Source organism: Triplophysa rosa, linkage group LG7 (assembly GCF_024868665.1).
Source record: "Triplophysa rosa linkage group LG7, Trosa_1v2, whole genome shotgun sequence".
NCBI classification, from domain to species: Eukaryota; Metazoa; Chordata; class Actinopteri; order Cypriniformes; family Nemacheilidae; genus Triplophysa; species Triplophysa rosa.
Window position 1 is genome coordinate 24,099,171 of NC_079896.1, and position 23,549 is coordinate 24,122,719.

At 38.2% G+C, this 23,549-nt stretch overlaps 1 long non-coding RNA gene across 1 annotated transcript in view; it reads right to left on the reverse strand.

The window, feature by feature from the left end:
- Window positions 1-23,245, reverse strand: part of LOC130557321 (uncharacterized) — a 92,051-nt gene extending 68,806 nt beyond the window's left edge. The window contains exon 1 of the long non-coding RNA XR_008963288.1: window positions 23,211-23,245. This is a non-coding gene — a long non-coding RNA (uncharacterized LOC130557321). The remainder of the gene's footprint in view (window positions 1-23,210) is intronic.
- Window positions 23,246-23,549: the final 304 nt, after the last annotated feature.

Below are 23,549 nucleotides of genomic sequence, written 5' to 3' on the forward strand. Positions count from 1 at the left end.
TCTGGCCGTAGGGCATAAAGAAGCCACGTATCATTAAGAGCAGGGCAGTGCTGGGCTGGAGGGGTTGTGGGTGAGGAGGGGTTAGATGCCAGGAGTGTGTATTGATCAGCTCGGATCTCCTGTCACACACACAGTAAGGACAGCCCGCTGATCTGAGCCGTCTACCAGAGACAGCACACACACACGTCACACAAACACACACACGTCAAACACAAACACCTGATGAGTCCTGTTGGTCTGTGTGCAATGTCAGAAAGCTTTACAGAAGGAAATAAAGAAGCAGCTGATACGAGGCGTTCAGAAGAGAGGCTGCCAGGAATGAAGCGCACACAACTGACAGATGCTTGTTATGTTTTCTCTTTCCCTTACGTTTCTTTCTTGACCCCGTGAACCGGATTCCCTCCATTGCAGGCATGAACTTTTCAGCAGGTCATATATTAAAGCTGTATTGTAACAAACGAAAATGACAAAACGTGATCAATTATGCTGTGCTAAGTTGTGTTTATAGGCTGAGAGGCGTTGTTAAAGACATCGAAATTTTGTCATACCAACATTCTTCAAAATATCTTCTTTTGTGTTGTGCAGAAGAAAGAAACTCATACTGGTTTGAAATGACAAGAGGGTGAGTAAATGATAACAGAATTTACACTTTTGGGTAAACTATCCCTTAAAGACCCCTTTCCAAGCATGCAAAGGTCACACATCCGTAACGTCTCGAATTCTCATCTCAACAAACTCTCTCTCACACACACACACACACACACACCTTTCCCACATTATTTCTCTTTGTCCAACTCGCTCTTCTCTTCTATACACAGACACACACGCAGTGTATATGACGTCTGTCTGTTTCTCTCCCCCACAGAAGCGGTTGTGACATCGCTGTGGAGAGAAACAGATTGGGAAGCTTGTTGAACTGGTATGTGTGTCACATCGGGCTGTTTAGGAATTCAGATGAGTTTGGGAAGAATCGCTCCTGTGCACAATTACACGCCGAGGAGTGTGTGAGCTACAACAACAGCTCACTTCTGCATCATTTACAGCAATCAGAACACACGTCACTCTGGAGGCAGGCGATAGGAGAAACATAACTCTATTCTAGAGATTTACCACTGGTTTTCTGCTAAACAGACGCGTGTGGGTGAATATTCGTGTGTGAAATAGAATATAAGTGTCCTGCCTAGTCCATACTCAAAAACAAAACATACATACTGCCTACTATGTTTTCAAAATCAGTGTGTTAAAAACTATACTCAAAATACAACAATAATGAGTAGTATGGTATACTGTTGTGATTTCACAGGGTTGCTTTAAATTTCCACATTTATACTTTTCTTTTCATCTAATTTTGTTTTAGTTTAAGTAAATTGATCACATTGCTTTATGCGATACAACCGACTCAACTTGTATTGTTCACATTTAGACACATCTTTCATACTAAAATAGTCCTGACCACAACTATGACGACAACAATATTGGGATCACTTTTTAGGCCTTGTCCACACAAATGTTTCTGTAAAAACGCATCAGTTTTGGCCTTCTGTCTACACCAAGACAGCGTTTCTGTCAATGAAAACAAAGCTTTTTGAAAATGCAATTTCTACGTTGTTGCCATACAATATAATTCTTAATTTCATTTTATTTTATTTTATTACTTCTATTTATTACTTTAAAGAAGCCCAATATTTTGCCTCCCCCCATATTTGTTTTGGTATGATTCCCAGTTTATATTTTCATTCACCGTCTACTACTGTATATAGTCTTGTGCTACCCACAGCTCCACCTCATTGTCCGTCCATTTAATAAAACTTTCCTAGACATTTCAAAGAGGCGAAAAGTAAATAAACGCCCGCAACGCAACTTACATTTTAAAAAATGTATGTTTTCAAATGTATCTGGATAAGTGTAGACATAGCCTTAGAGCGATTTAACAGCTGATGAAAGATGCAAATCCATTCAAATGGTAAGGACTCGTGTGAAAAAACACACAAGCTTAGAATAAACATAACTAATGTCTGTTGGTGTGGATGCTAATATAGATATAATTATAGTTATATGATTATAGGTATTATTGTTGGTGTAAACTATAGGTGTCATACGGTATTAAAATCCATGATTATCAAAATTGTGTTAATACTACACATATGATAATATCGTAAAAATCCAGCACCCATTTAAAGTTTTGCCTTAAGAGCCCCAATGGTTACAAACTCTCCCTCTAATCCTTACACTTTAATTTCAAGAGCGATTTGTCGGCCAAAAAGTAGAAAACACAAAATAAAAAAATTAAAGATAACTTTGAAACCGGTATTGGTTCATTAAAGAAATAGATAAATACCATGATAATATGGCTGCCGTTTTTTTGGCCACGATAACCATGAATCTGATATTGTGACAGTCCTATTGGTTGACCTCTGCTGTTTTTTTTTAAATGTAATAACTTCTTTTTATTATAGTGTACATTACTACTTTTTAAAGGGTAGCTTGACTGTAGTTTAACTGCTTTAATTTGTCACTAGCTTGCAAACCGCAAAAAAAGTTATGTATATGCTTAGTACATATGCTAGTATGCGATTTCATAAATACTAAATGTTGTCTCACCCCATTATAAACAGACCGCAGGATGGTGTCACGCACTGCTGCCCAGTATGCATTTAATTGTTGGGAACATTTTCATTTCCGTATACCATGTTTCCATTCCTCTTGAACAATCTCCACTCATGTAAAGCAAAAGAGAGAGAGGGAGAACCCATCTGGGCCGGGGCAGCTCTTATTTGCAGCATAAGCGTGCTGTCATCTCCCAGAAACACCCTCTCCAAATTGAATGTGGAGCTTCAGTGCTCGGAGAGGCCAGGGGACGGCGAGGGGAGGGGGGGGCGTAATTGAGAGCAGAATTAGCAAAGCCTTAAATACGCCAGGCTGATATATCATTACCCATAAACTTGACCTCCGGTGACCGCTCCCGTCTCCCCTGGGGTCTGTTCTCCAGCGGCCCCGAGAGGCAGACGGCCCCCGATCACGAGCGTGAATGCCGGGTACACGAGGCGCTGCATGACTGATTTCATAAAGATCTCATCATCTATTCATCACATAGATCAAACAGCACGGCCTTCTCCAATTATGAGAAAACGCAATCGGGTAAGCCGTGAAGAGGATAGCCATGCACAAATAATCATTTACAGGTCTTAACACACACACAGCCTATGACACACCAGCCTATGAGCAACCATCTCATTACCAGCACAAAGTTCACTTGTTTATTACATTGTACGTGGCGTTTTAGGAGAAAGCCACAAATCTGAGATTTAAGGCGAAAATAAAAAAAAATCCAACGCAACATTCCCGGAGATATTTGCAAAAGATACGCTATTGTGATCAACTTTGATCATTTACCCACACTTATCAAAGAAGATCATTACCGCATTGTTCTCATAGGGTCAGACCCCACATTATTTCTAACTCTCATCTTTTCTACCTCCGTCTGATTTGCCTGCCAATGGACAATTCACATCAATGAGACACACGACCCATCCTCGTACCTACGTTTCGGATACGCTCAGCCTGGCAAGTAATTAAAGCGACTGTCATTACCGGCGTCACATCTTCGACGCACAAACGTCAAACTTCCAAGAACAAGCAAGAAGTTCTGTCGGTCCACATCATTACAGAAGTCACATGGACAGGTAACATTGATGGAGTCGCTGTTGAGGTTGTAATTTAAAAACACTGCAGAAGATGAATGATTTATTAATATCCAGTCCAAATGCAGACCTAAAACAATTACGCTCGGCGGGCTCCGTGTCACTTAAACGAATGAAGAAGAAATAAATAGCCGCTATGAGATGTTTGATATACTGCCGCACATAATAACATTTCTGGATCTCCACAAAGTGGATGGGAATGAAATTAGAAGGTCTCTGGTGTCCCTAATGAAATGTTCAGTCAGCTGACTAGGACGGTAATGGATTGCAGCGTCGCACGGACATGATAATGTGCTTTTCAAACTTCAAGAGCGCAATCGATGAGAAATATAAGAGAAAAACATTCACTTTACGTCAGATGAATGAAGGAAACGCGAGCTTGATCCCTTTATGAGGAGAAAGAGAGTAACTTTATCATTTTATTCCGAAAACGTAATTACGAACGTCTTTGATGCCTGATAAATGATGGGAATGGATCAATCACCAGATATTACATTCAATTTAAAAGAATTGTATGAGGTATTTGCAGTTTTTCTAGTATTTATAAGCCAAAATTCTATAAAAGCTATTTTTCAGTGCAACTAGAATCTATGGCGCAGTAGCGCTGGATATTCAGAATTGTCTATGATAGTTTAATGGTTGGGTTTGTCCATATTTGACCCGACCACTTTGGCATGAGCCTTTTGTAGGATATAGGTCTTTAAAAGCTTGCACATTCTTGCAATTTCACTGTTACCCTCCACTGTAATATCTCAATATATTTATGCAGAATGAATAATACGTTTCTATGTATCTTAAAGGGATAGTTTACCCAAAAATGAAAATTATTAGCAGAAGACATTTTGAAGAACATTGGTAACCAAACAACATTGACCCCCATTGTATGGACACAAAACCAACGAGACATTTCTCAAAATATCTTCTTTTGTGTTCCACAGAAGAAAGAGTCATACACAGGATTTAAACAACATGATGGTAAATGGAAGATGGTTCAATGATGTGTAATTGTTTTTAGTGTGATGATGTGTTGTTTTTCTTGTGAAACCGATTGTACTGCTGCTCATCTTGGCCCAGACAATCATGTGAAAGAGATTTTTAATCTCAGAGAGGCTTTCCTGGTTAAATAAAGGTTAAATAAATAATGACAGAATTTTTGGTTTTGGGTGAACAATTTTTTAAAGCTCATATTGATTTTCGCAGTTTGTTATAAAAACTTTTTTATTCTAATTTTTTGTAATCGGTCTTTGTTTGTATTATAGCTCTAACATGCATGTTCTCCATTGGCCGTGGCCAGATGGACCATGGGAGATGTTTGGCAATGTTGACATATAATACGGCCTGCCACAATAGGGCCAATAAAGTGTTTTCCCAAGGGCCCAAAATTAAAGCATCATTCCACACACAAGAGTCACAATACAAGAGACAGAACGGCGGGAATGAATGAAACCCGATGACACAACATCCTGCAATAAAAGGAAGTTAAACAAATGATGGTTTAATATTCATGGGCAAAATGTTCAGCCTTCAGTTTAATGAACTTTAAAAGAATGAGATGCTTACTGGAACGCTCCGGAAAAAGAGCTCTCCATCTTGCGTGTTCTCGGTACAACATGTTACGTCTCTAATTCCATTGTCACTCCGACTGGGTTTTGTGGGGGTCATTAAGGGGTGAGAGGGAGGGGTCAGATAATCTGTGAATAATGTCGGGGGCGTGTGTGTGCGTCAGACACGGGGTGGGGGGGACTCCTGGCAGCTTCATCAATTTTTTATTTGCCACTCACACAAATGAAACACCCGCCACCCAGAACAAGGGGAACCTTCTGACACTTCAAAGAGAACCCCTATGGGTGGTTCTTCTCTTGAAGCGGGGCAGCTCCGGGTCCCAAACCCACCCCCTTCTCGGCTGGGGGCAGCCTAGGCCTCATTAACCCTTAAACACGCCTGGTGTGAGACACACTCTTCCAGTCTAATTACCCCTGCACGTTTGGCATAGACTGCCACAGTCATACCCTGAGATGGGAAAAGAGGGGGGCGAAAGACTTCTGGAGCGTTTCGAGCACGTGCCTTAATTGAAAAAACAGATCACACCTCTTTGCTCTAATTAGTCTGCGAGAAACGCCCCTCGCTAATGTACCAGCACGAGGCAGAGGGTGAAGAGTGTGCGTGTAGCGGGGTCGAGCCAAATCTAGAATTTAAGAATTACCAGCTTCATGCGAGTAATTTTGAATTGATTAAGCCACGCCCCTTAGAATGAACTGGAATGATGGGAGTAGAAATTTAGTGAACTGCAAATTCAACAGCCACACAGAGGAATTTCATTAGTCCAACATGTGACAAAACAAATTAATTACAAGATTAATGATGCATACGTGAGATTAATTCATTTGCCTGTTCAATTCATTTCCAGGGAAGCAGAATATATATTTTTAATGATAACAATGTTTTCTTTAAACTAAGCTCAAAAAAGAAAATTAAATAAATTAAATTTCTACAGCTGACATTTTAAATGTTAAGTGTTAAGATCTTTTAATTCTGGAAATATTCCATATGTTATGAATGTGTGCATATGCATGAGAAAGTCAAACTTAGAAAATCTATAAAAAATGTTGGGTTATTTTTAACCCAATATTAGGTCAAAAAGGGACCAACCCAGTTGTTGAGTTAATTTAACCCAGAAAATAGCTTATATTTGACCCAGCAATGGGTTAAAAAAACCCAACATTCTGAATTGAAACAAGCCTAGGTAGGTTTACTTACAACCAAATGGTTGGTTCGTCGGTTTTTGACCCAATGATGGGTTGAAAATAACCCAGGTTTTTTTTTTTTTACGAAAAACAACTTTAGTTGTTAAGTTAAAATGTTCTATAAAAATTTGAAGTAACCCTTTACAATAAGGTTCTATTTATTGACAGTATTGCATTAGCTATCACAAACAAACAATAAACAATATATTTTCACAGCATTTATTAATCTACGTTAAAGTCCCCGTGAACCGGAAGTTTGCGATTGTTTTTGCTTCCGTATTTTGACGCGTCTCCGAGTGAAATAGAATTTCGAATGAGAAAAAAAGTGGCCGTGGCTTACGTTTTTTTCTGCGATTTGATTGGATGTATACATCGGCTGTTGCATTTTGAAATAGAACTGGCAGCAGACTGACAGTTAAAGGGGAGGAGTTAACGGATGCTCTGCCCAAGTCATCTAACATGCGTCATTTAAGACAGATAGTCACTACAGGGCGGAAGTACATTTTCAGATTTTAATTGAAGATTATGAGGGCACATGAATTTTAAAAAGAGAAGGACCCACATTGATATGCTATTTACAATAAATGCTTCAATATTTCATGAAAAAATAAGCATTGTAATTTTTAATTTCACTGGGACTTTAATATAAATACAACTGTTATTCATGTTAGTTCAACACGCATTAACTACTGTTACAACTTTTGAAAGTAAAAATGTATTAGTTAATGTTAATAATTACATTATGAATGGAACTGATGCAAGAGGAAATCAGAAAGCAGGTTATAAAGTGAGAGTGTACTTGGGTCTATGTACATTTGTGCCAGTGTTGCATGTGTGTGTTGGATTGATATTCCCTTGAAACGGACAAGCAGGTTTAATTGAGGCAAGCAGCAAATTGAGTGCAATTTACACAAACTCACGCGATGCTCTGTTAGCGCACTTCTTCTGTTTCTAATGGCTCGGTAAATTAATTAGACTAATCAGACACACCCCACGGAGCACTGCAGCAGATTAAAAGAATTAAACAAACAGGGGACTGTTAATACACACCGAACCCAGAGGAACCCAACTGTCAGATGATCCCACTAATAACATTTCTCTTCACGACCACAGACGTTTTCTTTGAGATCCATGCTAACTTGCTTCTGTACATCTTAAGAACCATTGGTCAATGTGCTGTGACGAGTAACTATCCCATGGGAGCGAGTAGTGATGATGCTATATGGAAAAAGATGTGAGAATACGATCTCATAACAATTCGTAAGTATTTTACAAGGTGGCTAATTTGGTCTCATTCGATCTTTTTAACTACAATTGTTCGATTTAGGAATACGGCTTCATTCTTGATTTTTTCATTTTTGTGCTTTTAATAATCAAACATTTTTGTACAATTCACAATGTACGAACGTACACAAAATCATCACCTCATCAAACAATTACGATTTCCTGTGAGATCAGGTTGGCCGCGAGACAAGTGTTAAACGTACCATAAGCAACCACATAGAAATGCATTCAGAAACATCGAGAACACCTTAGCGACTACATAGCAACCCCTAGCAACCACACCCTGCTATTTGATTTCATAGCAAAACATGTCAATTGTTGGCCGGTTTTAAACAAATTGCTTTAAATGACAGCCATATTGTAATTTTTATTCGGTCAAAAACATATCTGAACCAATGAGACCAAATCACCAAATGTCTACTTTTCAGCAAAAATTTGATGATATTTTGCGTATGTACTAGAGATGCACCGATACTAAATTTCTCCACCGATACTGATATTTGCCAATGCAGATTCTCAATAATAAATTAATATTTCTCAACTTTCTGAATGTTATTGATTCATATAATGACTAGTAATATTGAAAATTAAACTGATGACATTTCTTAACGTTTTCCATATACAGAGCACAAATTCATTTCGATTGACAGGATATATCAGCCCTGATCATTGGCTATTTTTAAATTCTCGACCGATCCTTATTATTGGCCGATAACAAAGCAATAATCAACATTTTCAGTCCTTGATTCAAACGTATAGAGAAGAACAGGGCCGTATCCTTTATTGAGTAAATTTGAAAGCATAATCGCTGATGCATACTCATTTTTCCTGTATGAATATTTGATGTGCCAGATTACAGCAGTAAGAAGTTCTCATCTGAATCAAAGGAAAGCAGACAGCTTTGTTCTTCCTCTCCAGCTTATTAACCGGCAAACATCACGCCGCACCTCTGTCAGCACTGATTTACAAACCTCCTCACAAGGTGAGCTACGGAACGCTGGAAACGCAGACGGCCCGGAGGACGACAACACTCCTCGCTGTGAGAATGGCCTGGTCTTTTGAGACAATGGTGTCCAGTGTCACGCAATCTGAGAAGTTACCCTGGCTAATTAAAGGTGGACCACAACATTCGACCCAGGACAGACACCTTGGAAATCGTACAATACTTCCCACCTTAAATCCCAGGAGGATGGGGCTCTATATTACCCGATCATCTATATTGATCAACCACAAGCAGAATATGGCAAAGGACAAAAAATCACTACGATGATTCTCAACACGGCTCCAACATTCTTGTATTATTATGTCATCAGAACACACGATCACGTTAGTTTTGAAGAAGAAGAATCAATACAGTTTGCAGTGGGCCAGTGTGAACTGTCAGTTAATAATACATGAACCGGGCTATCCGAGCCACCGGTGTCTAGCTTCACCACGTGACTTTAAATACAGAAACCAACCTGAACCTGAATCCACCATTCAGTATTCTTAGCCAATCAGCATATCTGAGGATGGCGTCAAAGGACTGCAACTGACGAAGAGGCGAGAAAAAGAAGAGATCACTGTTGGCGTTGTTGAACACAATTAAAGGGATAGTTTACGCAACAATAAAAATGATTAGAGATCCCCCGATACTAAATTTCTCCACCGATACGATAAGATATCTGAAATTAATAACACGAAATTAATATTTCTTAACTTTCTGAATGTTATTAATTCATACAATGACTATTAATATTGAACATCAAACTGGTGATGTTTATAAACATTTTCTATATACAGAGCACAAATTCATTGCCGATAGTGTGAATATTTGCTTTTAACAAAAGATACAGATTATAGGCCGATACATCGGTTTATCTTTGAAACATTTCGTTTTTTTATTTAATTTCGTTTTCATTCCATTGAAGAGTATTATTGTTAAATATTAAACTATTATTTCTTAAAAAGGTTTTTGAGATATGTTTGAGGGGATTCACCACATTCATAGACCTGGCATTGAATGCTTTGGTATGTAATTGTCACAATATTAATAAAAAAACATAAATTACTGCTTATCAAGAATGAGTCTTTACAAATAGGCCGTACCATGTGTCCTAAAAAAAATTATATTTATTATATTATTTTATATTCTTAATATGTATGTTTAGAATATAAAATAGCATAAGTTTGTTTTCTAAATTCTTGCTGTCACAACATAGGACACAAGTGCGGTTTATTTGTCAACTACCCATATGCTTCTGATACTGAAAAACTGTTTAACTATATTACAAGTAACAGGAGACAATACATTTTTGTACTCCACACAGGTCCTAATTGATTGAAATCGGCTAAAAAATGTAAAAGTTATTTTACATATAGCTTTTTGTCCATAAAAACCTCAGCCCCCATGTTCACTTGTATATGTGTAAAGACAGTCTTGACCTCTGCAATGTGACGCCACTGTTGGCATACAATTCAGCATCCAATGTGGCATCTACGAATGTCTATTCGTCACCAAAGTTCCATTGCCTTTTCGTTTCAAGGCGTGTAATTCTCGACTAATACATTTCAGCATGTGTCTGTATGATGATTAAATCAGATGTGTGTGCGTAGGTGTGTTGTGGGTCTGCGGGTGTAAGAAACTAGTCCAGTCACAGCTGCTGCTCTCCGCCGGAGCTGGAATGAATAGATTATGAGCAGTAATTAGACGTACATGGAAATCAATGCACTTATGGCACCGAGCTGGAGGCTATGAGAGCAGATGAGAGACTCTACAGCAGGGGCCCTCACAGCCCCCGAGACAGCACTGACAGGACCTGAACCACACGAGAGACTCACTAATGCTAAATACACTTTGGACGCCTGGCGTTTACATGGACAGATTCACACATTTTCGTTTCTAGTACTCATAATCTAAAGGTCTCTCACCCAAACAGGAAGTGTCAGGATGTGTTTTTGCTTTGAAAAACGTAAGGTTTGTGTTAATGAAATGTAATTCAAATGACTGTCAAAATGAACACGTGGGAGATTGTTGATGGTTTGACTGTTCAAGTTCAAGTGGCTTTTATTGTCATTTCAACAATATAGAGTACACTACACCGTGAAACGAAACAACATAAGACAAAATCACACAGACTACATAAAGTGCACATGTGCAAATCTGTGCAAACACAACATTGTAAAGCATGGTGTTGTACTGTTGTCTTCACATGTATGCACATATAAATTGGGATTCTATAATATAATCGCACAACCAAGATGGTTTCTGTTTGTATGCCACAAAAGAGAAGTGATGCGTTATTGTGTTAACTGCCAGTGGGATTCCCTATAGAAAAGCAAAATCACAAATGAGATCTCATTAATAAAGCAACTAATTCTCAAATCGAGAAACTTGCTCAAGTCTCCTATGGAGAAAAGATATTCTTTTCTCCTGAAAAAAAAATGACACGGATATCTCACAAATGTCTCCATTAGAGTTTCTGAAGCGATCTCAATGTCACAAACTGAGCTCAGATTGGCCAAGTCTGCAATCAAATGTCAATATTATTGAAGATTTCAATATGAACGCCAACATTTCTCAAATCCAGATTCTTTTGCAATTTACATTCCATACTCATGCATTTGAACAATTGGCTAATTTCTTTCTACTTTACCGCTCACGGGGGAACATCTGAGACTATGTTGATATTTGAAGAACTACTGAGAACTCCATGAAAACTCCTGAGCTATGAAAAAGCAACATCGGAGCATTAAATGTTTCCTCTTGGTCATCAGTGAATCATTTTGATCTTTTAACAGCGCTCATTTTTTAAATGTTTAGTTTTTGTCTTAACATTGCTCGTTTAACGTTTGCACGCACATGCCATCTTGGCACACGGCATCTCTAAAAACCTGTGTACGTGTGTCTGGTCTATTTGTTCAGTAAAGATGTAACAAGTGAGAGATTTCAAGTTGGCCCGTTACAGTTAAGTCCACCATTTCACACAAAAACAGCTCCACTTTCACTTGTGGAGAAAAGCGTGAATGCACGGTACTGCATGTAGCTGCATGCATGCATTTGTGTGTGTGTGTATGAAGGGGTCTACGGGGGTGTCTCTCCACCCTGTCCCCCCTGGAGTCACACACTTCCTCTGTCTCAGTGTACGGCCGTGGGCGGAACCTGTCTGTGATCCCGGCAATAATGAACATATGGGTCTGTCTGTGATCATACAGCACGGTTTAATCACAGCACTGCCTACACACACACACACACACACACACACACACACACACACACACACAATTGATAAAAAGACAATACACATGTCTTAAAGGAAATCCTAATGTGGAGCAAAAAAGTCTCTTTTGGAAACTGATGAGATAAAGGTAGGATTTAAAGAAGTGGTTTTTTTTTATAAATGGTATGCATGATGTCAAACACAGCAGCTGTATAGTTTAACTGCAGCTATACATGATGATGTCATCAATGATGATGATGATGTCATCATTGCTAAATCACTGGAATATATTAAAACTTTAATCTTAAAACGTAAACTAAAACAGGTACACCTAACACTGCATCCTAAGCCGGTGAGATAAAATTGATAAAACTAATAAAAAAACTATAATCAGTCAATTTTGTTGCCAACACTAAAAGCAAAAATGTTGTGAGACGCAGCACAGTAGAATATCTCAAATTTTATTGCAAGCACTAAAAATAATATAGCATGAATTATTTTAAGGACATCATATGATCCGATTCGAAATGAAATAATGGAGCAGGATTATGTTGTAAGGACGTGGAACAGCTCTTATTAGACATTGTTTGTGAAGAACGATCAGAGGACGAATCTCAGTCCTGGATCATGCTCAATAACACCGCGAATCCTGGACAAATTTACACAGAAAATGGTTTTGAATGCTTTTAATCTTCCATGGGGTAAAAGCGAGAGTCTGTTTGAACAATGAATCGGACAGATCTCATTTAAATGTAATGAAGACGTGACCCACCCCTCCACCCTGTGATCTATGAGCTCATTAGGCAGAGGTAGAGCAGTTATCCCGAGATCTATGTGTGCTTAGGTGTGTATAAGTGAGTATTTTGGGGGCGAATGGTAATTATAATGCATATACAGATTTATCACAAGCTGACTTTTGAAAGGGACTGATTGCTGGAATTCTGAGAGCCTCTGATATATAATGATATCCCACATCTGACTGTATGGGAAATTCAACAGAAAAAATTTAATTGAAATGTGTGAGAACCAAACTAGTTAAAATATGAAATAAATGAAAAACTAAAATGTTAGGGGTTGTAAAAACTTTGCGAAAGATGGTTGTTCCAAAACGGTAAAAATGAACTGTGGTTTTATTATAGTAAAGAAAAACATAACCATGTTTTTGGCAGATTGATTACCATTTGAATAACACAATTCTATTCTAGCCTAGTCTAGTCTTTTCTGTTCTGTTTAGGTCTAGTTTAGTCTAATCTAATCTGTTCTGGTCTAGTCTAGTCTTTTCTGTTCTGTTCTGGTCTAGTCTAGTCTATTTTATTCAACCATAGTTTTAGTACAGTATAAACCCAGCTAAGAGGGAGCTAGTTTTTCTTTTCTTTTCTTTTTTTTCTGGTCCTGTCCTGTCTAATCTTTTCTATTATGTTCTGATCTGGTCTAGTCTAGTCTGGTCTGGTCTGTTCTAGTCTAGTCTAGTCTAGTATGTTCTGATCTGGTCTAGTCTTTTCTGGTCCTGTCCTGTCTAATCTTTTCTATTATGTTCTGTTCTGGTCTGGTCTAGTCTAGTCTAGTCTATTTTATCCAACCATAGTTTTAGTACAGTATAAACCCAGCTAAGAGGGAGCTAGTTTTTCTTTTCTATTCTAGTCTGGTCTGGTCTGGTCTAGTCTTTTCTTTTCTGTTCAGGTCTAGTCTAATCTTTTTCTGGTCTGTCTAGTCTAGTCTTTTCTATTATGTTCTGTTCTGGTCTAGTCTAGTCTAGTCTAATCTGTTCTGATCTGGTCTATTTTATCCATCCATAGTTTTAGTACAGTATAAAACCAGCTATGAGGGAACGTTTTTCAACTTTGGTAAACATTCTCTAAATGTTCTTTCAAAGTTATAAAAAAGAAACATTTAAAACACAAAGCATTTTATTAACATTATATGTTCGTGCTAAACCTAAAAAAAAATTGTATAGGTCTAATGTGTAATTTTTTGGAGGATCTTTAGACAGAAATGCAGTATAATGAATTGCTTCCCTCCAGCAGAAGATACAGATTCCCGAAGTGTACTGTACATTACATCGATTCACGACGCATGTATCTGTGCGTTTGTTTAGCAAATGTTTATCTTAATTGTTTTTTGCTATTTTTGTTATTGTTGTTATAAATTGTTTGTTATTATTTGTCTTCTGTTTGCAGCAACACGTAGTCCACGAAAATGTTCCTTTCGAGGACAATAAAGTATATTACTACTACTACTACTATAGTGACGTGCTATGTTTTTATACCTTAGAATGAGCAATTTCTATCTATATACACCGCGTTTAACCTTACATGGAATTCGCCATGCTGTTTCTACAGTAGCCCGAAACGGACAAACTGCTCTACAGAGCGCGCTTCGTAGATACATGATTTCCTTCAGCAAAGAAGCGTAAACGTGACGACATCTTAGCTCTGTGTCAGTCACAGTAGTGCTTTGAAAGGGAGGGGTGGAGTGAGCCGTTGGTTGCAATACGCAACCTCACCACTCGATGCCGCTACATTACATACAGTTCTATGACATAAATCGTAATAATGCAATATATTTGTAAAACTATTCCACTATGGATTTAAATCAAATCCAAGACTGAATTTCAAACACCAGCCTTATATTCTGAAGGTTTGTGTTTTTATACACGTAAACCTTTTATTTTGACATGCTCTTGAAGTAACACTCTACTCTTAAAGACACTTTTAGGGTTAACAGCAAGCCATTAGGATGAAGATGAGAGCAGGTTTGGTTTGGTTTGTGGTTCAGTGGGCCGCTCGGCTGTGGTTGTGACAGGATTTAGATGTGCTGTTGATAATGCGTTCAGATCTGAATGAAGACAGGGAGACTCGGGCTCCGCTGCACCTCTGCACAACTGTTTGTTTCCTTTTGTTTTTTTTGTTTTGTTTTTCGCCTGCTGAACGACATCAAAGGGAAAGCTCTCTCTCCCTCTCTCTCACAACCCTTTGGCATCTTCTCGTGCTACTGTTCTCTGTGTCTCTGTCAGCAGTGCTGCTAAAGAGAGAGAGAGAGAGAGAGAGAGAGAGAGAGAGAGAGGGAGAGAAGGTGACAGGGCCATGAAAGGAAGATATTTTAACGTACTGAAACCATCCGATCTGTTGCATTTGCGTGCGTGTGCTCTGAAACACTAGCTTTTTCCATTGTTCCTCTCCCAATACGACTTTAAAGTCAACAGGAGACGATTACCGGCTTTATCAGAAGCGTGGCGACCAAAGTGTTTCTCTGCTCTCATCTTCTATGTTCTGTTCGTCTAAACTGAGCTTCTCCAGGGCTTTGTTTAACACAGACATATGTCGGGGAGAATAAATTAAACACACAAACACCAAAGATAACTGGTTTTGACAGGAGCAAAAACGAATGGAGGTTCATTCAGATAAACACATTACATCACAGCAAGGAAATAAACACACGCAATCTCAGGAACTCACATGCACACTGACATGAGCTTTCAGTCAAAGGTTTGGGCATACATATAGCCGCGGAAAACATTCAGAGACTATTTCAAAATTATTTTCAATTTTTCTGAATTTACAATTTTTTGTTTGTTTTATTCTGTGAACCACTAACAATATTTCTCCCAAACTTAAAATAAAAATATTGTTTCTATTTGCATTTTTTTGCAGAAAATGAAAAGTGGAGATATAACTGGAGTGGTCAAAATAACAGAAAAGAGAAAAGGAAGTTCATATTCACTTTTAAGCAATACAACAGTAATATTTGAACATGTATTCAGGAAAAGTTAAAAGATTATTTTTTTATGTGATAGCCTCGATTTTTATCACAGTTTTCATGTGTCGTCATGCTGTCAGATTGCTCCTGGATGACTTTGTCACTCCTGAGGTTTGATTTTGTCGAAATTCAACAAACACTGGACTAGAAAATGACCACAATACATCTAGAAATGCTGATTACATAAAAAATTTAACTTTAATTTGTTCAGTGGCTGTATATTTATCATACTTATTTTACACATTTCAGAAGAACATGAGCATGTGGATAACAATGGAAATATGAAGTGAACAAAAAAATGTAAGAAGCCATTATTTTTCATCCAACTTGATATGATTTAAAATATAGATTTTTTTTGTTGTGTGTGTGTGCATTCACTCAAAAAAATGCTGGATTATTTTCAACCCAGCGTTGGGTCAAAAAGAGACAAACCAGCTGTTGGATTAAATGGCCCAGAAATTGTCTATATACTGTATTTGACCAAACAATGGGTTAAAACAACCCAGAATGGGTTCCAGCTCCATCAAATCTCCTGTTATGAACGAGCAACATTTTCCTGTGGGATAACAGTCACTTCTAAATAGCACATGCTTGTTTTTGGTATATTTTGTATAGTATGGGAAACAGTATGCATCTTCAAATTAATAAAATAGAAATTTATGTAAAAAAACCTAGAAAACGTAGTATGATCGCCATGAATACACTTTCTTTGTACAAATTAAGAGCATGTGTCAGGGGTTTAAGCTCAAGGACCGTTCACAACATCAATGAGGACTAGATAACCTAATGATAACCTTATTAGTGCCTACGATAATGTTATGTTTATTTTAAAGTGTGTGCAATGCAGAATCACATTTTAAATATGCCAACCCGTTAAATTCAAATGGACTTTGATTGGCTGTTAAAGTTTTGTTGTTCATCAGCTGTAATAAAATCGTTTTGAAGGGGATCCCCGTTTTCTTCCGTACTATTACAGTTCCAATGTGGACGTTGCTATTCTCTTAAATTTAACCATTTTTAAAATGGTATTTTTATAGATGGTTTCATCGGACGCACACGCCTGGGTCTGTATAATATAACAAATTATTTTAACTTTAATTTATATTAATATTTTAGCTTATATTAATTGTAATAAGACAATCTACAGTACTCTACAGGGACTGTTGTTCTTGATTCTTTACGGAGGTCTGCCGGAAGTTTGGGTCACATAACATTTGTTTACGTTGTTGCTGCCAAAACCGTCTATAGTTATCATCCTTAGCGTGAGCAGACCTAAAGTCTTGGTTGATCATAACCTGCAGCTGATGGAGAAAACACCAGTTTCTGTGGCAGTTTTAAACGCTTCAGAATTGAGAAATTCATGAGAAATTACGAAATGGAGAAGAAAGCGAAGAATAGATACAGAAAAAAAACAACCAGGATAAAGAGTCCACCCAATAAAAGACAAGAAATGAACACACTGAGATATTGTACCATCCGAAAGCATCACGGGCCAAAGCGGAAAATGGATGCCAGAGACATGGAGGGAGATTCGCAGGGTAAAAAGCCTGCTTCAATTAGCATCGTAAAATAAAATACTTTGTAAAAGGAAATAAATGGTGTAGCGAGAGGAAGATTCATGCTCAGAAATAAACTGCTGCTGTTGAATTTTTAATTGGAGAGGTCCTAATTACGGTCATCAGACCTTACTGCTAAACACATTCCACTTCTCGCTCTCCCTCGCAGTGGTGGAGGAGTCCGGGTGTACGCTTCCATTTCATTAATATTTGATGAAAATGGGTTCGGCAGCCTCAGCTGCGCACCACGGCCCAGAATGCAGCATCCATTACGCATGCCGCTGTCTTACATTAGCCGGATGACAGGAGCGTGTGCGCGTGCGAGTGTGTGTGGTTCCGTCTCGTCAAATGGTCCTGTCGATTGATGCTACTCGCTGGTGGAAAAACACTTGGGTGTGAGCCATAATTGAACTGACACCAATAATGAAACCAGATAGTGTCTGAGAGCCTCCAGCAATATGCTAAAGATATTGATGCTCCTAATAATTCCCGGGGACTCGGACAGGATTAGTCGTAACAGAGGAACCCTTTACAAAATAGCAGCTTTAAATTACATCCCGAGCCAAGTTGCGAAAACTCCACATCGCTCAGGGATGACAGTGAGAGGGGAGGTTTTCTGAGCTGCTATGGTGCAGATGTGTCAAATCCAGCTTTGTTTTTGCTTGAATAATTGGGGAAAACAGATAATGACATGAGATTTTACAGGGAACTAAAACGCAAATGTTCTGATGTTGAGTAAACGTTGTGACAATGCTTAACTGTTTTCTTTTGTTTTATGTATTGTTGTATTTTGTAGCCCAGAGAAAAGTTTTATTGCTCAAATGTTAATCTTTTATAGTTCAGGAGATTCAGGAGTTCTCTGTTGGGTTTCATTTAAATAAAAACTGATGTATAATGTATACATTTATGTATAAACTGCTTTATATAGTGCCGTCAAATCGATTAATCACAATTAATCGATCAAAAAAGTTTACTTAAATATATATTAATATAATTAACATTATGTATAAATATAAATACACATATTTCTTAAATATAACCATGTATGTTTGTGTATTTAAATATACATATAATTACACAAGACACACATACTGTATATCATATAACCCAAACTCTTTTGTAATCGATTAGTCACGATTAATCGATTTTACAGCATATTTACACCAAGTATAAACTTGGCCTACAATATCATTCATTTCTACAGCAAATTTTTTAGTACAACACACAATAAAGGCAAAATTGGAATATTCTGATCGACACATCAGATCTGATATGCAGAGTACCTGCACCTGTTGCCTACGACAACTTCCAGCACGACACGGACGACTGGGACCACTGAACTGGTGAACATCTAAAGACTGAATGCATTTCCCACAAAATCTACATCTCTCCAGACGAAAAAAGCCCTGCTGCAGGAGACACATCTCTGTCACGACTGTCCCAATTCAACTTACCAAACAACCTTCCTACTTTCAAAAAGCCACCGCGTTCTCTCCCTCTCCCTTTCTCTTCTGTGCCCCCAAGGGCCTTCCACTTATTACCCATGATGCTTCGAGAGAGCACACTGAACCCCCCTACCCCCGTACCCTAATCTCAGACATGAAAGGAAGCTCGCGGGCCGGGCCGAGATGATTCTACTGCTCACAGGGGAATAGCAGGAAAGAAAACGAGAGCGAGGGAGACAAGCAAGAGATTTAATAATGACCAGCTCAACCTCGTCACTTCCAGCTGAAGGGTTCAGGCCCAGGGGAGATCCTGCTGTGCCTGAGGGGGTCGGGGGCAGCTGAGGGGACTTGGGGCCCTCGAGTCGCAGGGTGATTTACAGAGCCAACGCATGTCAGGGTCGCGGTTATGACACGAGATGTGGGTGTAAAACAGATGTGGGCTGTGTGGAACACTGGACGAAATATTATCACCACAGAGTTGGTGACCCTAAGGAAGGGCCTTGTGTTTTTATGTTAAAAATAGATGGGTCAAAGACGTTACGATGTCCCCATCAAAAGAAATTTACAGAAGTGATTTTATGTCCATAGAAAGCACATTAAATGTAAGCAAAATATCTACTTTATGGTTTCAACTAGGGCTGTGCGATTTGGGGAAAATATCTAATTGCGATATTTTTGACAGACACTGCGATTGCGATTTGATTTGCGATTTTAACTTTTCTAATTCAAGCTTCAATTCAATATTGTTGTGTGGAGCACAGTATGGGTATAGTTACCCTGAAAGAAAACAACAAAAATAAAAACATTTAATTGTTTCCATTAAAACCATTACAAAATTAATTTTTGTAGTGTGCTTTCGGCATTATTCAAATAGGGCTTACTGTTATTCAATGTGTCTCTCAACTTCCAGATTACATCACACCAATACAATCCAAATACCAGTGTACACTATTATAGTTTCCATTAAAACAAATACAACTCCCATTGTAACCCTTAAATCCATAACATTTTCTATTGTGTTAGTGAATTATTAAAATAGTTCATAGTTTACATAGGCTGATTTATTATTGTTTAAGTATGTGGGATTTTTTAAAACAAGTAAAAAATGTGCTGAATGTTTAATTTCATCCAAGTGAAATTAGCAAAACAGTTAGATAGAATTTACATTTGTTTGAAACGCGGAGCTAGGCGTGAGTTGACACAGGGCGTGCGTCAAGTGCGTAGCGTGCGTCAAGCCTCGTCCATATTGCCAGATGCCCGTGTGGAGCCGGACTCAAGTACTATAAACGTCATTACGAAACAGGCTGTGTGTGCGCGTCAAGTTTAAACGGCTCGTCCGCGAGACGCACAACGCGGGGAAGAGTCGCGCGAGTATGACACAGGCTGTGTGTGCGGTCTTCTGAATTGGACGGTTCTTTAGTATTTATTTGCCTAATATGATCGATCTGACTCTGCAGATGCCATAATAACACACACACTCTCTCTCTCCTGCCTTCTGTACGTTTGTTTTTTTAATGACGGACGTTTACGCAGTTGGCTGGGGCAGTGCTGATTAGGCATAACGGAGGTGCGCTCACTCTGTTGGTTAGCAAGAATGCCACTCAAAGCGGGCTTGGAACAGACGCGTTTCCTATTTTTCACATCGCAGCCTCTTGCGATTAGCAAATCGCAACGTCTCACATCGCGATTGCGATTCGATTTCGATTAATCGTTCAGCCCTAGTTTCAACTAATTTTTTGGAGAATAAACTGTCAAAATTTGGTTGAAATAATGTTACGTTGTCATTCAGTGGAACACAATATTTATGTACAAATTCAAACAACATGCTTATTCTGACTTTTACATATTCAAATATATAAAAGAATAAGGGAGCATAATACATTTTATTGTACTTTAAATGAGCAAAAAAATTCTTATCGACTAATGCAAAACTTAGGATAGTGGGAAATAAAAAAACAGTCAAATTACAACTAATTAGCATTTGGGGTGAAAGTAATTAGTCGTTAAATATGTCATAAATTGATTTTTGTTGTAAATATGTCTGACAAGATTGTTACATTGAATGACATTTTAATGGGCGTCTTCTGTAAATCAGGGAAAATTTATTTTTTTTTGCTCAGAAAAACAAAAACAAAAATGCAATTAAATGAAACAGAAAACTTTTCCAAAATGTTTTAACAACAACAATTTAAAGCAGTATTACACGTATTGTTTTTATGCTTAAAGCCTTTTTCGTCTTTGACCCAGATGCATATCAACAGAAGGTTAGTTCAAACTATAGAACTGTTCATCGCATCCAGAGTAAAAGTTTGTGTTTACAAAATATATGTCTGTGTACTGTGTATATCATTTTGAATTTGTAAACACATAAAATATAAAAACGAATAAACGTTTATATAAACACAGTGCACAGACACATATTATGTCAACACAAACTTTTATTCTGGATGAGATTAATCACGATTGCGCTAAAACTAAATACAATATACATTTACTGACAAAACAAGTGCTAAACAATATGCATACCAAAATGTCCTTGTGCTATCTTTCCTGTCAGAAGCTGGTTTTGTCAGTCTCGTGAATATTGCAAAAGCGGGGCCATACTGTACACACACTGTAAAACGTGTGTAAAAATATGTAGTCTAAAAATGGATAAGCAACCTTGTGTGAAAGCATCTCATCTGCGTGAAAATGTGAAGTTTTTCTGTGCTGGCGTCTAATTGAGTCAGACAGGGGGAAGTAGAGGAGAGTGGACCTGTCATCTCCAATCCAAAATCACCTTATTAACATCAAACTTTTATAGTGTGCTCTGAAATTCTGCCATGAAGTCTCTCTCCCCGCTCACATATTCTAAAATGGAGCACATCTACATCTGAGGTCTCTGAACTATGTAACAAAAACCTTGAAAACTATACATTTGCATTTCCTAAGGAGAATATTACTGTATTAAGGAAGAAAAAGCATGGTAAACATGGTGAATTACATAACAGGATGACCTGACCAGTCGCAATTCAGTATACAAAAAACCCCTGCAATTAACTACATAAATATTACAATGATGTAATCACTGTTAAGGATTTGCAAATGTTTATCTTATTCAACGTTAATCTTCTTACGTTTACAAGAAAACAACAATACGTAGCATTACTAAAATTAAAACGATCTACATTGTATTGCTTAGTACTGTATAATATTTCTGTACGATATGTAGAAATATTATACAGTAAGTGGTGCAAGCAGAATGAATTACAGTGTTTTCGTATTTTACTTCTATATCCTGTAAGAAATTAGTAGTTAAGAATACAATTCTCTTAAACAAGTTCAGTTGTTTACACTTCATTCCCTGCAGATCTGCTAAACCTTGTTGGAAATGCATGAAACATGAACTGACTTTACTTTCCTCCATAAGGGAAGCTGCAATATCTGTCAGGGGAACACACGCAACACAATAACTTCAAAGCAAATTAAAACTACACAACACAATGCTAAATGCACCCAACGCACATCAGCAAAACCCAAAATGGTTTTTATCTCGACGCAGAGGGTTTGTTCCGATTCTAAACTGTTACACATTTCGCCGTGGTGAGGTCACACGCTTGCGTTATGACATCATCGCCGCATTCGCATATTCATTGAGATGTCAATAATTTAACACTCAGCCTGCAATTTTGAATCTGTTTACTAGAGGTCGGTAACCTGAACTCATTTACTCCGTCTGGATGTGATTGTTTGACTTTGGGGGAGGGAGGTGAGTTTTAATCTGAATCTAATTTCAAGATTCAATCTGCATTCAAAGTCCCATCAAAGATTGATTTAATATCAACATTTCATTTCCAATAAATGGATTTTTAAAAACATGGTTATTGTTGAATATCTAGATATTTTTATTACAAACATCTAATTAATAACCGTAATCAGTTTTCACCGGTTTTGATTGAATATCATTTATTTCTTTATTTTGTAATATATTTGTACTCCAGTACTTAATGCATTTTATTTCAAAGTATTTGCGATATCTATTTTAAGTCCATTTATATATTTTTATTATACTTTTAAAAAACAAACATGAATATTACCAATATTTTGCGGAGTACTATATGCATAAAAACACACGTAAAATATTATCCATAATTAATATCACTATTTTTTTATTTTGTGACATCCTTATTTAAAATGCGACATCTGCCTTAAGCGTAAGTTAAAAAAAAATCATTTGAACACTATTTCATTGAGAAAAACAACAACACCTGACCCGTCTCGCAAAGCTCTGAGACTGCGGCCTGTTCAACACAATGACACGCTCAGGCAGGTGTGAAGCAATCTACACGCACACGCGCCCGTCCACACGGGTCATAACACTGTGAGAGAACACCAGCGAGTCTGAATCAAACTTTCTAGAGCGTGCAATCAGCCCCTTACCCACCCCACCCTCTCTCTTGCCCGCCTCAACGTGCCGCACGCGTGCTGACACACAACACCATCACCCTTCGCTGGAAAAAGCCACAGAACAGATGACCGCACTTACTGTGTATCAGGCGTCCCGTGAAGAAGTTCTTTCGCTGAATTGAACCCCCCTCCCCGACACCAACACCCCTCTCCCCCCGCCTCTCTTATATTCCGCCTCTCCATCTCGGCACGTTCCGCTCGGTACGGAAAAAAGCCGGCGGGACCGCAGCGGTGCCCAGGCTCGGCTCTGGAGCGTCAGCCCCGGCTTCCACTGCTTTTGGGTGGAAGGAAGTCGTGTAACTCCTGCACAGAATCACACTCTCTCACGCACACATGGATGCTGCCCGTGTTGCTCTGCATCTGGTTGCCAAAGCAAAGCACAATCAATACGGAAGGGGAGCGGTATTTTATGATTGGA